This window comes from Solanum pennellii, chromosome 10 (genome assembly GCF_001406875.1).
Source record: "Solanum pennellii chromosome 10, SPENNV200".
NCBI lineage: Eukaryota > Viridiplantae > Streptophyta > Magnoliopsida > Solanales > Solanaceae > Solanum > Solanum pennellii.
The window spans coordinates 52,219,436-52,236,432 of record NC_028646.1 but is presented as its reverse complement, the minus strand read 5'-3'; positions in this window follow the sequence as shown (position 1 = coordinate 52,236,432).

The following is a 16,997-nucleotide window of genomic DNA, read 5'->3' as shown; positions in this document are numbered from 1 at the left end:
TCTTAGTTTAGTAATTTGATCATAGATGTTCTTGTGGTGATGACTTCCAGATTTTGGGGAAATAATAGATGTTGAATTTTAGAAGTTATTGAATTGTCTTTTATTAATGAGTTTAAGTCTTCCGCATTGCTTTATGTTGATATTAAATTGAAATGTCAAGGTTTAGATTGGTTGGTTCGCTCACATAGGAGGGTAAATGTGGGTGCCAGTCGCGGCTCGGTTTTGGGTCGTGACAGATACATAAGTCAAACAAGACTCCACGCTTTGTCTAGTGTGCGACATTCATCACAAGAAATTCAATTTGATAAATGGCTAATTACAAAGAGATTTAAAGAGTCACATATTTTCTAGGCGACTTCTTTGGCCTAATAAAAGATGTAAATTCATTTTTGTTTGATTCAAAGTACTATTTAAGTCATCAATATTGATTGAAATCGAGACTCAAATTTTCTAAGGAACAACCACATGTAAGCTTAAGCAAGGAGTGGTGAAAATTTGCGAAAAAATTGAAATTTTTTGGAAGGGTCAAAATAAATTTTGTAATTAAAATAAAAAAGGGGAGACATAAGATCAAACATCCACAAAAGCATATAAATCATCATGATAGATAGAATAACCTTAATATAAACACAAAACTCAAGCATTAATAAGTACATAAATTAGGTCTCACCCAACCACAAATAAAAAACAATTGTTTTCAAATGCAAACAACAAACTATCCAAAGGACGAACTAAAGAAAGATAGAGAAGGCGCTAGACAATAATCCTGGTTAAGAAGCTCTTTCATCTGTCGAGGTGACACATTTCTTCTTATTACTTTAGGTAATATATTGATCATCGATTTTTTTTGAATGAGTGAGAGGAACTCATCCTCTTGTACTCCCTCCTTCTTCCCCCCCTTCATATACTCTCGAAGGGAGAAGTGTTCACCTTTCTCTGAAGTTTGTACTTCAAACTCCATTACTCTTTTGGATAAACAATCCAATTAATCTAGTTTTGCATCCCACACTTTTTTCATCATGGTCTCCTTGTTGGTCTTAATCATTTCATTTAGGATACCACTCGTGAAAAAGTATATCAACATTACTTTTGTTTTCAGGTCCAAGACCCCAATAGAATCTCTCTTATAGCGCCTTGTTAGTCATCCCATGAGTGGGACACGTCTGCGACGCTACTTGAAACTTCAGCCACATTTCTTGAATCGTCTCATCCCCTACTTGTTTAAATGCGAGGACATTGTCCCTGAGGTTCCATAGTTTCACAAGGGGATGATTTGTGTGGTACCCATAATGATTATCCATCCTTATTTCCCTGCTTTGATACTCAAACAAGTAAAACAAAACTACAAATAAGTTCAGTAAAACTACAACTAAAAAGGACAAAAACTTCTACTAATAAAAAATATTTTACGTAACTACACTACCTGGCAGCGGCGCCATTTTTATTTTTGTGTAATCAACACACAACTTACAATACAAGTGTCTACCATCGTACAATAGTATAGTAACCCAATCAAGGGTTGGGGTCGTGTCTCAAGGGAGTGGTTGTGAGAATTAATAGAAAATTAAAATTTAGTTCTATTTAGTCGTAGTCACAAACATTATCGGTTAAAAACATTGTAAATTATTAGCGGTGAGAGAAGCATCAATTATCAATGGGAGTTTTTTTCACTTGTAAGTAAAAACAACAAAATAAACAAACAGTTCTAAATAATGATAAGGGGGTTCTTGGGATGTGAGTAGGTTTAAGGGCTAGACTAAATTATTGGGTACATTTTTTTGATAGAGATTTCATAGAATATTTGTGACTAGACTAGATTTTAAGGGGGATATGCTCTGTCTTTCGAAAAACTTACCCCGTTTCAAATGTGATCCTCTAAGAGACCCACTTACCGCATGAAGAAAAACCTCCACCTTAACCCACTCACTCTCTCGAGCTGAGTGAGTCGGAATGATACTAAGTCCACTCTCTCGAGCTGAACCTCATGTTGACCCACTCCACCCGGCCATGACCTCTCTTACTCGCAAGCCGGAAAACATAGATGAGATTATATTTTAAATTACAACTCATTAAATTTATCCATAACTACTAGACGAAATCACATTTAAACTACAAATAAACTAACAACAAGCAAGTCCCAAGAACTACTATAACTGGTATTCACAATACCACACCCCAAGAATTGGTTGTTTTAACCACACATGTATAAAAGATAGAAATTTATACCAAATTGAGATCAAATTCAACCGATTATGAAGATTTAAGTCTTGATACACGCAAAAAATGAAGAATCCAAGAGACTTATGTCCAAATAGTGGAGATGAAACCCTTTGGATCTTCAAGTATTTAAAAACCCTCTAAAACACAAAGAAAAAATATGAAAAATTAATATTCTATACAAAAATTATAATATTGTTCGGCACTGTAAACTACAACTCTAACTACTATTTATAGTTTCTTCCGATCGGTATTGCAGCTGATCATTCGACTTCATTAGTTGGAAACCATCTAGGCGAGTTACCCTTTTGTGTAGTTCACTGCCGTCTTGCACCACCTTCAACATCATCATGCTTTGGGTCATTGGGCGACATAGTACTGCTTCGTGGAACTATTCGTCTATGCACCAACTTCTCCTTTTCACAGCAAATTTGATCCTTTCCTTTAGGTATCAACACACTTGAATAAAAGGAGTAGTAATACCCTTCGACGAATTTCCAATTAGACTCGTCGATCCTTAGACATTCATCTCTTCGTTTTTTAAAGCCCTTTTGTGTTCTTTTTTACTGCGTAGTCTCCATTCTTTCCTTCAAACTTCAAATACCTGAAATTTGACAGTTTTCATCAAATATTGAGATAAATATGCATTTGAGGACAATATTTCTATTAAAATATATCCCTTAATGAGTCCAATTTCTAGACTCATTCGGTGGTAGTTGGTCCACTTGGACCTTGTATAAATAATTATATTTCTAGGTTTTAATGACTCAATGTATACCCTAGGAATAACATGACATGTAGAACCCTGAAAGGTTCTACACATACAACTTAGCATACATCATACTAGGAATACAAATAAATACAGTTCAAAAGAGTGTTTTTATATCATAAGAGAGTTTGACAAAGAAGAAGTCTAACATAGTTTAAATAATTCATCTAATACATCAAAACAAATGGTTGGGACATAACCTACACACCACAAACAATGTGTGAAAATTGAAATAAAGAAAATTATACACGTGTCTCAGTCCTTGAAACATGAGGATTCACCATTGATTGAATTACAAGAGAGATATCAACTAGCCAAAAGTTTGCAATGTAGGAGTGTCAGACTCTACATTAAAGAAACAATGTAGGAACAAGTATGTATTTGTAAATGGAATGTACTAAGTATGATAGCAATGCATAAATGATATATAATCATGCTAAAAGGACTTCACATGACATGCAATGACCAAGCTAGAGCATAATATAAGAAGTTAGAAAACACAAATAATAATCATGGTCAATTCAAGCTAAACATATTTAAAACACTTTGTAATATACTTTAAAAGTAACCTAGTTTATTATTCTGGGATGCTTATCATTGAACAACACAAACCATCTGAGCTATGCATGGCATCATGTGTCTATTCTGCACTGAAAAGAGAAGTCCTACTTTCCGAGGTAATTACCATAAACTTCTAGATTACATGGATCCTCTAGATTAGACATCTTACATGGACACTAGTTGCGGACAAGGAAATTGCTACTAGAGAAAAAATTTCTACCAACAGGAGTGCCTCCATCTCAATATCTTTGTGGCGTTATGTAAAATCTCACAAAAATAGTCATATTATTTCATTTTACATGGAAAGACACAATTAAGCTATAAATTCAAACTACATTCAACTAGAATAGCTCTTTAAATCTTTACTCACCTTAGGTGAGAAAATCTCTTAACTTTATGAATTATTATGTGATAAAACCTTTAACAATCATGATTATAGTAGCATGTGAGAAAAACATTCACATTCTCATTGACACCTTTATCTAAAAGCACCCTCAAGGTATTTACATCAATTTCATAAATGCAAGCATATCTTTATGAATCTTTAGTTAGTAGTTCATTGTCATAAACATCAACATATGTCCATAGTAAAATTCATGGATCATACATATTCATCTCAATTTAACTTGAAAACATGTAATTACTTTAATACATAAATACAATATGAGAAAAATCAAATTAAATCATAATTGAGAAGAACCCACGTATATTGAATCAAAACCCAACTCTGAATTTTGAATTGAACTTATTAAATTGGAAGATCTTGGTAAGCCGACGGAGGAAAGGACTGCATTGGTGAATACTAACTTACCTTAGTGATCAAGTCCTCAGAGTTATGATGAATTTGAATCTTGAAGTGAACCCTAGCTTCTTCCTCCTTATGTTTCGAGATAACATTGAGGAATAATAATCTGGGGCATATTATATGCCCAATTACTACAAATTACCCAACTTTTAACGTAACTCAAGGACATCCGCTAATATAACTAGCGTGTTTGACGTAGAATTGCAATTATTGTATACTAACATACATGATTGATGATTTTGCATGGTTCCTAAGAGAAGTGATTGACTGCAAGCGAGAAAGGGAGTTTAATACGATGAAATGACATAAAGAATAATAGCTGGTGCGATGCCCTAGCATCACTGGCGCAACGAAGGTGCGATGCACTAGATTTTGAGTGAGGCTTTTTTCCACACTGGCAGCGCGTCGCACCAACATGGGAGGTGTGATTTGGGTATGATGCCCCAAGGTGTGGTTGACGTTTTGATGTAAGTTTGCTTTAATTAGGATTCCTGATTGGTCTTAATTAAATAATACATTTCCTAAACTCTATAAATATGACCCTAGGTTGTGTTTATGGGTTCAACTAATTTTTGGTGTGCACGGGCAAGAATTCAAGTTCTGTAATAGGTTTCTATTCTCTAACTCTATTTTATTATAGAAATCGCATGAACAATTATCTTTTGCGGTTTTCAAATATCGTGAGTGGGTAAACAACCTTGTTTTGGGGTTGTAGCTACAGATTGAACGTTGAATATTTAAGGATTTTGAACTAATTTTGGTTTTCATTATAAGTTACTTTTATTTTCTTGTGTTAGTCTTTCATGCTTGATCACCATAGAAATAATTCTATTGTCTATTCTGAAATTCGAGAAAGGATAAGGTAGATAGACCAAAGAATATAGAAAGCTCGATCATTCATTGAGTTGATGTGTGTTAGGGAATGACACTCGGATGAACAAATTAACAGGAAGTATAAATGCTCTCCAGTTAGACATGTCTATCCCCACTCAATGATGTAGTTAGAACAACAATTTTGAGTAGGAGACTAAAGGTCAAGAGACTCGACTCATACGACTCTACAATTAACCCTATAAACCACTAACTTGATAACCGAAATTAGTTCCAGAATTGTCTTTTACTTTCTTGAATCATCACTTAAAAGTTATTCACAATTATTTTCTTTTAGTTACTACTCAATTCATAATAGTAGTTTATAATCATCATACTCTTTTAAATGGTTAATTTTTTCTTGAGGAATCTAGAATTGAATATAAGTATATCATAAGTAAGTTTTAAATGAAAACTTGTTTCTTCAAGAAACTACATTAGTTGGGTGACCACGTACACTTGTGTGTATATTGGGTAGCAACAAGTTTTTGTTGCACCTGCTCGGGACTTGTAAATTGAATAATAGTTGATTTTATTAAGTCTACGATTATATTGTTGAAGTATTGATAACTTGATCTTTCCTCTTATATTTCATGCATTTTGATTCTCAGGTCTGGCTAAGAAATGATAACTTGTCGAACCTCACTATGAACCCGAATGATCTTTACGCCAATGTCACGACCCAAGGGTATACCGTAGGTGTAACATGATGTACTTGACCATTAAAGGGTATCATAGAATCCCTTACCATAATCATAACATAAGTAATATAAAAGTATGTAAAATTTAAAATTTCTTTTAAACCCATACATCGAAATCATTTTTCATAAAGCAAGCGTAAGTCATTACTATACCTTAGTCTCAAACCATCTACTAGACTCTTGAATAAAAGTCTTGGGACACATCTCATATAAAAGTGTAAAACATGAAGAAATTACATATAGTAAAATAATGGGTTTTTCCTTGAAGCTATGAGGACTCACCAAATCTTAAATTCTTCTTGCTTTCTAGAAACCTATCCTCCAAAGGAACTCAATCTCGGAAACCCTACATTTGGTTAGAATGTAGGCGAAGTATGTGTTACTAAAAAATGTACCAAGTGTGAAAGCTATAAAAACAACAAAAGAGCATCTCAAAATGGTTAGTAAACATAAGAAATAAACATAAGATAACATTGTAATAGAATAATCTCAGACATGAGCATCATATAATCATAAGTCAAACATATGCCATAGTTAATGGGCATATGAGGTAAGTCATAATCATATTTAAAAAAATTCAAACATAAGTATCACACAAGAATTATTGAGTTTTAGTCATCTACACCCATTCTAAAGTAAACTAAAAAGCATACATGAGCAAAGCATGAATAGCATCCCATAATACCACCCAAACCATGTATCCCTTTTTTGTCATCTTAATCATAGTCTAAGTACATGGTCAAGTATCTAAGCTTTTCTACCATAAAGGTACCATAATCCTAAGTAACCTTAAGAACCACTTGTGAATTTCATAAAAGGCATCTCATACTACCCTTCACACTAAGCATAACCTTGAAGTCATCCTAGTCATATTTACCCTCATTTGGTCACACTATTGTCTTGATTCATGTAGAAAATTGAACTACCACCTATAGTCAAACAATTCTAGGAAGGAAACTATAGCAACAACCCAAGCTAAACTACACTATGTAAAGCAACCCTTCATAACTAGCCTCAAGTCATACTTGTGCAATGTATGGATAGCATCACATACTACTATCCACACTAAGAACGCCTTTATATATCATGAATGTTCACAAGTGAGGGACTAGTCCCGCTAGGCTATTTTCCGATGTTCACTTAAGTTACTTCTCTTCTTAGTAAAAGGAAAGACATCACACATTAATGAGAACAATACATAAATTCAAGGATACTAGGGAATAACACCCCTACAAGGAAAGACCAAGCTAATCATCTAACTAACATGTTTACATTCTGCTAACTCAAACTACCACGGAGGACATACTGTCATGTAACTCAAAGCTATTTAAGGAATGTCCGATCCTAATCCCCGTGGTGATATGGAAGATATCCTTAGGAAAGTATGATCCTCAATACTAAGCTTCCATTAGTACTACTAAGTCAATTTATTCTTAGAGGAGTATGAATCTCAATTCCAAGCTACCATTAAAAGGGTATATCTCATCAATCCCAAGCTACCGTGAAATGCATTTTACTATGCTAGTTCAAGATATCCATATGAGAGTATAAATCCTCAATCCTAGGATACCATGAAATGGTCTTGTCATACCAAGTCAAGAACTACATGAAGGGATCATAAATCACATTTTCAAGCTATTCTAGTCTATGAAGTTTGGATTCATTTTAGGTTATGAAGACACCTTGAATTATTCTATGTAAGAGAACCTTGTATATCCTAGAATATTCATTAATAAATGTGTAACAGTGAAGAAATACACAACAACATCATATGATATCCGACAAGGTGTTGACTTTGAATAATGTTCTCCACTTTCCTACTATAAGGAAGAATTCAGCGTCTGTTGCACTACTCATTAAGAACGGGTTTAAGTGTGTCCTAGTTAGTGACAAATCACTAATAAGTAATAATGTGATGTTCTTAAGAAATGGCTACCTCATTGAGGGTCTCTTCAAACTGAATGTAATTGTTGTTGACGGTATTAAAAAGAATTATTCTTCTATTTACTTATTGGATTCAAATGATTTATGTCATGCCTGTTCGGGGTATGTAATTTACTAAGTCTTGCAAAAATTGATTACTTTAGAATTATTGCATGACTTCAAATGTGATAAATCGAAATTGATTTTTGTCATATAGTTTTATTCATCAAACTATTGCACATATACACCAAAGCAAAATGGACTGGAGGAACGAAAGAACATCATATTAATGCAAATTAGGAATGAATTGATAATTAATTTAGGATCACCGAGAAACCTATGGGGTAAGTCATCCTTGTTGCTAATAAGATACTCAATAGGGTACCCCATAGTAAAACACAACCAATTCCATAAAAGTCGCGGAGAGGAAGGAATCCAACTTGAAATATTTCAACGTGTAGGCTTTTATCCAAGAAAGATGCGCTTTACCCAAGAGGGTGAAAATTCTACCCAAAAGAACCCTTTTCAATGCTTTCCCGCTGGCTTATTTGTAACAACAATGTATAACTTACTAAAATAGTCATTAATGTTTACTCAGAAATAGGATTAATGCAAAATTAATTGAATTGGAAAGTAGATTTAATTACCTTTATATTTATAGTTTATGACCCACTTAACTCTTTACAGTCTAAGAGATATGGTTGTTTGAAGTTGAGCGATATAGAATATACATCAAAAATTAATCTATAAGGAAACATCAAGAGAACTTATCAAGAAATTAAATTTCTCAATATTTATGGATAGATTTGCAAAAAAAAATCATGATTGACATGTGGGTGAATAATACCAACACTATGGATGCTTACGTACCTCAAAGAATTACGTACTTGGATAAATCATAAATTTCTTGAACGAACGCTTGAAACTTTATGCTTTTTGTCCTCTTGAATCTTCTCTCTGAAACCCTAAAAACATTTGGGGATAAATGAAACTAATTTTAATCAGTTTAGACCCTCAATTGGGTGTAATTCACTTTTAGAGTAAGTGGGGGTAAGGAAAAGACTAAAATATCCCTCAATTTTTGGGGTAAATTTCTTTAAATGAACAACCTGACTTCAAAAGGGCATATCTTCCTCATACAAGCTCGAAAACTAGCAAACTTTTTGCCGTTCGAAAGTTGACTCAAAGATCTTTCATTTGTTATCTTCTGGGCCTTCTAACTCATCCTGTGCTAAATGTTATTATCATTTTATGTTTAACCGAAACCTAGAATAACCTAGAGTGACTTGAATGAACTCTCTTTAATTCTATTGGAAATCAAGGTGCGATATCTAGTGATATTAATACTTTTAAGAAATTATATATTCCTTGGTAAAATCCTAATCACAACAAAGGATGGTTTGAGTCTTAAAAAAAAATCTTGGGTGTTACATTATCTCCCCGCTGGGCGCATTCATCCACAAATAAAGCCTGGACTGGGTATCGAACGGTCTTACTCTTATGATCTCTGCCATACCAACTATAATTTGCACGCATTACTATTCGAAACCAACTACCTACTCTCATTTAGCTAATTCTCACTATAAAAGCTCATTCTCTTCTTCAACCTCATTTATAACCGTTGACAAAATTATCATACCATCATTAACATGATAGGATCATTAACCTTCTCTTTCGAACATTATTCTGTTACTAAAAATATCTCTAAAATTATATCTCCCATGCTCTTTTGAACTCATTACTATCTTATTCTCAACACTTGACTTGATTTTTAATCTTATCATCTCCCTTTTTGGTCTAAAGTTGACACTTGATGTCTATGGACCTATTCCAACATCTCTTACTTATATTCAACCTCTTTTACTTTAACACTCGGGTGAAGCTTATCTCATGACTACCGATCTCTCCATAAACAGGTACTAAGATTTCTTTCTAAGTAGTTTTTTTAACCTCTTCTGATTACATACCCTGTCGGTACACCAAATTGTAATGGTCTTTTTAATCTTGTCACTTAGCCACACCTCACTTTCCTTATCAAGAGGTTTAGCGTATCTCTGTTGTACCACTTACATTTATTGCAGCTAATCATCTCAGTTCCTCACCTACTGTATGACATGTCATCTAGATCAAATCCCAAGACATCATCATCACCCTCATGTTTCAATCCTTTTGATCAAGACACTCATCTCAAATTAAAGCTTACTGTTTTTTACTAAACCCTAATATCTATATAAATTGTCGCTTACTATACCAACTTACAACTACTGGATGCAAATTAAGAAACACTCATCCACTAGAACCTTATGACAAGTACTCAATCCTTACATGTTAGTCTCCATACTCAAAAATTACCATCATATTCAACTTCACAACTTAAGTACTACTTACTCACTTACTGCACATTATCCCTCGAATAGTTTTATCATCTTCTGACGACCATGGGGTTTCCCCCTCCAAAACTCTTAAGCCTAGCTTGGGTCTACCACCTCATAAATAATCTGCTCGATTATTCAATATATGAACTTAGTCTTCTCTAACATCATGACATATTCACATCAACTCTATTCTTGAGAAAAATATAATCTATCTCATCATGAATAGTAATTGTTCCTCTTTCTTCTATCTAGAACTCTCTACAACATTATAATTCCTTATTTTTCTCATAAGGGAAACATACTGCTTATTACTGAATGAGTGCATAAATGCAATCACATAATCTTCCCCATCCCTATCTCTTTTGCTTAAATTATCGAACCTGGACATATTTTTCTCAAATTCTAGCCACTTCCACTACTACCGCTCATAATCTTGTACTTAATACTATCTTTTAGGACGAAATACTACTCATGTTCTAAAAATACCATCCTCTTAAAGTTCTTCTCTTAATAAGGTTTACGGAAGAGTATACACCTAGCTAACGCATAAATTATATGAACATAAGTGCACAAGTAAACCCTCAACCTATGCCCAAAATCCGAAAGACACACTTATACTATACTAAGGTCTATTACCCCCTGAACTTATTTTATAATTAATTTTCTACCCCTTTTCGGCCTACGTGGCACTAGTTTGAAAAAAAGTCGACCATAGTTGGGCCCACAAGATAGTGCCATGTAGGTTAAAAGGGGGTAAAAAATTATTGATAAAGTAAGTTCAAGGGGGTAATAGACCTTAGTTTAATAAAAGTGTGTCTCTGAGATTTCGGGCATGGGTTGAGGAGGTACTTGGGCATTATTCTTTAAAAAATGCAATACATGGAAGTCTTTTAACAGTAGAGACAATAACTCAATGTACTGAAGAATACAATAATAACTCAATTTGGTTATATAAAATACAATATAACTTTCTAAAATTTTCTCTAACTTACAACCAACACTATGATATATGTGATGATACAATGTCTCACCTGCGCTTCCAGAACTGTCCTATACTTTGTTAGGGTATAGAACCTCTCAACTAAGTGGATCCACTACTCTATGCTAAAAGTATTAAGGAATCATATAAAAAGTATTACCCTTTCTACCCACGTAGGCTACATGGTTTACAGAGGTTGTGAGTTGTTACAACTCTCCCTAATATCCGTGCTCAATACCACTCCCAAAATATAACTAGCTCATATATTTAAAAACATAAATCTTTCTGTATTTTGAGATTATCACTCAAAACTCTGTCTCTTAAAAGAGATGGTACTCAAACTGCTCAAAACTCTTTTATAAATCTAAGTTTCTCTTTTATCAATGTAAAAATTTATACCTCTTTAAATACATAGTCCAGCCTATACTCTTACCGAATTCATACTTGAAAACTCTTCCCTAAAAATATATAAAAATCATATTTTAATATTATCATTGATGACTCAGGATGTCATACAACATAAACATTGAAGATATATCTGGACACCATACTACATAAAAATTGATGACATAACTAGATATTATGTTGATTAAGCATTGATTGCATACTCATTTGTCAAACTAATCATGTTTCAAAACTGTTTCTCAAAACTCATGTTTACTTTCTTAAAAACTCTGTTTAAGTACTCATGTGTTGGCTTTAAAATCTAATAAAAAATTTACAACTCAAAATAGTCTTGATGCTGGATTATAGACATGAACAAATCTAATAAGGATCTCAATAAAAATATAGAAACTCAATAATTAAAAATAGAATTTTTAAAATAACCATAAAATCAAGAACTTAAATCAACTTATCTCAAGAATACTCATATTTAGGGGTATAATCCTATATTTCTCTTTTAGTGATTTGAAAATGTAAGACGTGAGGACAAAATATTCCAACACTACTATAGCCTTATATACCAGAAAGAGTAAGGTTCTTCAAGAATTTTGAAGAAAAACTTTATTAGAAGCATTGATATTCTAGCTTGAAAGTAAACAATCAAGAAAACATTTCTTGAGAATATTTAATAAGTTTCTTGAAATCTCAATGCACAAGAACTATGATTTTCATTAGTGATACATAATTGTATTGAAAAATTTGTGTTGAAAAGAATGGAATTCTTGGAGAAAAAACTTATCTTGATGAACAATCTTGAAAAAGATCGAAATAATCTTGAATTCCTTTATTTTTATATGCTATGGCCCACGTAACTATTTATATTCTAAGACATGTTTTTTTGAAGTTGACATAACTAGATTCTAACCTCAAAAATTAATTTATAAGGAAACTACAAGAACACTTATCAAGAACGAATCAAGAAATTAAAATGCTTAGTATTTATACATAGATTGGCAAAAGACACTTATGATTCACATGTTGGTGAACGAGCCCAACACTAAGGAAGCTTACAAACCTTGAAGAACTAGCGCCTTGCCGAAATCTTTAATTTCTTGAACAAAACTTGATCTTTGAACTTTTTCTCCTCTTGAATGTTCTCTCAAAAATCCTAAATTATTTTGGGGATGAATGAAACTAATTCTAATCAGTTTACACCCTTAATTGTGTGTAATTTGTGTTTAGAGTAAGTGGGGGCAAGGAAAATATTAAAATATCCCTCCTATTTCGGGTAACTTTCCTTAAATGAACAACCTAATTTAAACAGGGCATATCTTGCTCATACGAGCTCAAAAATTAGCAAACACGCTGTCTCTCGAAAGAGGACACAGAGATCTTTCATTTTTTATATCTTATGGGTCATCTAACTTATTTTATGCTAAAATTTATAGTCATTTTAAGTTGACCCAAAAATTTACGAGAACCTAAGAATGACTTGAATGAATTTTCTTTGATTCTTTTTGGAACTCAAAGTGCTATATATAGTAATCTTAATACTTAATGTTTTAAAAAATTTCTTGGCAAAACCATACTCACAATGAAGGATTATTCAAGTCTTAGCTCACAATTTGCTTGAGTGTTACACTTATGGACCTTAGATCCCAACCGTAGGTCCGAACTTTGACCCTCAAAATTTCTCTAGGACTCATACAACACCTACTTAGGATTCGAATATTGAACGACATATCATGTTGGTGAACCATAAAAGACTAATGGGACTACACATTCTAAATCATTGTAGCTTGCAACTGACGATTCACACTTAAGGTTCATGGTCAACCTACGGATAATCGGTGGTTCCATTGGTATTGGCACCAGATTCCAGAAGACTGCAATATTATTTTTTCAAATCTAAGGTGTTATACTACATCCCCCTTGGGAACATTAATATTCTGTAATACCTCACGTCCAAGGAGATGATACCTACGTTCGTGGTCCACGGTCAGTTGGTGAGGTCTCATCATTAGGGTCCAGGATTTAGGGGTTTGTAATCCCACCCATGGACCACTAGTACGATCCATGGTTGGACCTACAAACCGTAGGTCTGACCTCTACTGAGGATCGACAGTTATTTGTAATGAATGAGATTTTAGGTCAACTTCAAACGGTCATATCTTTTAGCACAAAATGAATTAGGTGGCTCATGAACAAGGAAATTAAAGATATTGGTTCTTCTTTCCAATTCCTCTAAGTTTGCTAAAGTCCAAGATTAGAGAAAAAAGTTACGGCCATTTTAGTAGATCCCTATTAGACAGGGCTAGAAACCACAATTCAGTTCACGGGCAGTGGCTCAAAAGACGGCCCAACAGTACCACTGTGAAGGACCTTCGTCACCCTTTAAGAAAGGGTCATTCTGGTATTTTCCCCTATGCATTTGGACTCTTAAACTACGTTGTTTGATGCCTAAACTATGCATCTTTTACATTGTCTAAGCCTAAAAATATAGTAAGAACCTACCCAAAACCCTCATTCTCGAAAAATAATCATACTTTGAGCGAAAAGAAGAGGAAAATGTCAACCTGTCCTCTCAAGAATAAGAAAAAGTATATGTGGGATTTCACTAGTGGGTTCCACACCCATTAGGTTACTAGAATTCAGTTAGTTCTTCACATTCTCAATTACTGTCTAGGCCTATGGTTTCTTGATTTTCAAAATTTATTGTAATTATGGTTATTTTAATCTAAAAAACCAATGTCTTGGTGATTTAGTATAACTCCATACATAGTACTCTGAACCGTAACTTGTGTTAGTTTATTCTAGTTCATGAATTATGCTTCCTAGGCCAATCAGACAGAAAAGCATGCTCCAAATTTGGAATGCCATATTCTCTATAAATAAATAATGCATTCTTAGTCAGCATGTCACTATTTTTCAGCTATTCAGCATTTAGTGCATTTTAGCTTCATAAAATATTTAGTTGGGAGTAGAATTAGAACCGAGGTAGACTAGGGTTCAGTCTACCCTCAATATCCCATAACTACATGCCTATATATGTTCAGAAGTCCCTTATGTTAGGCATCAGGTTTAGTGATCACACAACATTCATGCATTTATACATATGGAAAGCTATATTGATTCCTCTAAATGGGGTGTATACATCTGAAAATCATGCCTATATATCCTTGCAAATTTATATTGGGCCATATCAGTGGGGCTTACACATTGTAATCCACATTTAGTTGATGTGGTTTATGTCGGCTAATAGTAGCTTCCATAGTAAGACTCTTAGTGCATTGACTAGGTTTTGAGCATTTACATCAATATACAGGTCAACATGTTACCTTCATGATTAGTACTTTGTTACTACATCCAGTTGAGATTAGTGCATTGACTAGGTGTTGAGCATTTACATCAATATACAGATCAATATGGTACCTTTATGATTATTACTTTGTTACTACATCCAGTTTAGATTGCATTATACTTTAGTACTTACCTAGATCTATGTTCAGATTATATCATTGCTCAGTTATCATTGTTCAACTTATATATTTTTTCAACCTAGCATATCTATACCTTGCATGCTAAGTACATTCGAAGTACTGATGAGTACTTTGCGCGACATCATTTCATGATATAGGTTAACACACTCAGCATCCACATCACGTTTAGATCAATTCTCGACTTAAATTCAACAGCTTTACTAGTGAGTCCTCAAACTTCAGGAAAAATATAAATACTTTAGTTCCAATTTTCAGTTTTGTTAGACTTAGCTGGGGCATGTTCCAAAAACTCAATTCAATAGGGTTTTTTAGACATAGTAGGTTATTCAGCTCAAGTTGTTAAGTATGTTTTTATTCATCACTAAACTCTTATTATATTTTACATATTTACACTAATTGGGTTATCCCCATTGCCGATATCCATTGTTTTAAGCTTTCGCATAGTACATGTTAACTTAAGAATTTACATCATTCTTGAACTAGGAGAAATTTTCAGAAGATAGGGTTCTAAGTGCTATGCATAGAATTACCCTAAATTATCAAGAGACATGTTATAGATCAAATGAAAAATAATCACAATAAGTCTTGAGAATCTAGAAAACATAGGTCAGAACAGTATTTGAGAATTTGAAAAACTATTTGAATTCTATGGGCCTAATGGATAAAAGGAATCCACTAGTAAAATCCCACATACTTGCTGACGAAATATATGGAGAAATCCTTGGGATTTTGGGGCTGAACTTCGAAGAACACCCCTGCTTGTTCTGGGCAGAAACTGGTGACTCTTACTTTTCTTTTTGTTCTAATTTTGATGATTGTTTTGAGAATGAGGGTTTTGGATAGGTTCTTATTAGTGTAAGGCTTGTATTGAGTAAAACGACGTAATATAAGTATCAAATGATGTGGTTTAACTTCCCAATGCATAGCACAAAAGACAAATATTACACTGATTAAAATTTGACGAAGGGACTTCATGATGGGGCTCACAAACCTTCAATATGACCACGGTCCGTCAACTGAGTCATGATTATGGCCCTGGCCAACAAGTCTCTACTGATTCATTTTGGGTTAAAAGATTTGACCATTTGAAGTTTACTCAATACTTACAAGCTGAACTACCCTATTCAAGGTCTACTTCATGGACCATGTGAAGCATCGTTGAATTCTATCATGGGTCTTCATAGTGGCTTAGGGGGTTTTGGGGTATTTTCACGGGTCACATGTTGGCTCGTGTGGTGTCCCATGACTCGTGGAGGGCTCCTTGTCCTGTTCACGGGGACCATTAACCCCTCTGCGGTTCTCCCTTTTTCTATTGTTCAGTCTTAGATAGTTTTATACAAGTCACAATAACATTCATCACACACCATTAAAGTTTTTTTAGAATAATAACTTTAGAGGACTCTTAGATATTGTAGCTCACACTATATTAAAGTAAGATACTGAAAAAGTTGCAATATTTTTGTTTGTATTTTTTTTTTTTTATAATTTAAATATTGAAAAAATGCATCTCATATGAAAAAACTAAATTTAGCACATGAGTAATTTTTATTTAATTTTGAAACAATATGACTTCAAAATAAATCAGGAGTTAGTTGATTTTCTAATTTGAGATGTAATGGAGTAATATTGACAAAAAAATAATACGATACAAGATATTTGAGTTTCGAAATTATACTCCTCAATATTCGCGACATAAAATTAGACATTCTTACATTACTGTAGGTAATGTTAGAGGACAATTATGAGACATACTAACATTTAACAACAGATAAATAGTTTCTTCCTGTAGCATTTTCATGTTTAATAATTTTATTTTCATGGTGGAGCATGGTGAAAAAAGGAGGCTTGTGTGTAGTGGCTACTAATTATGTATTAAAGTTGAAGTTGATACGATTCATCTCAATTGCAAAGAA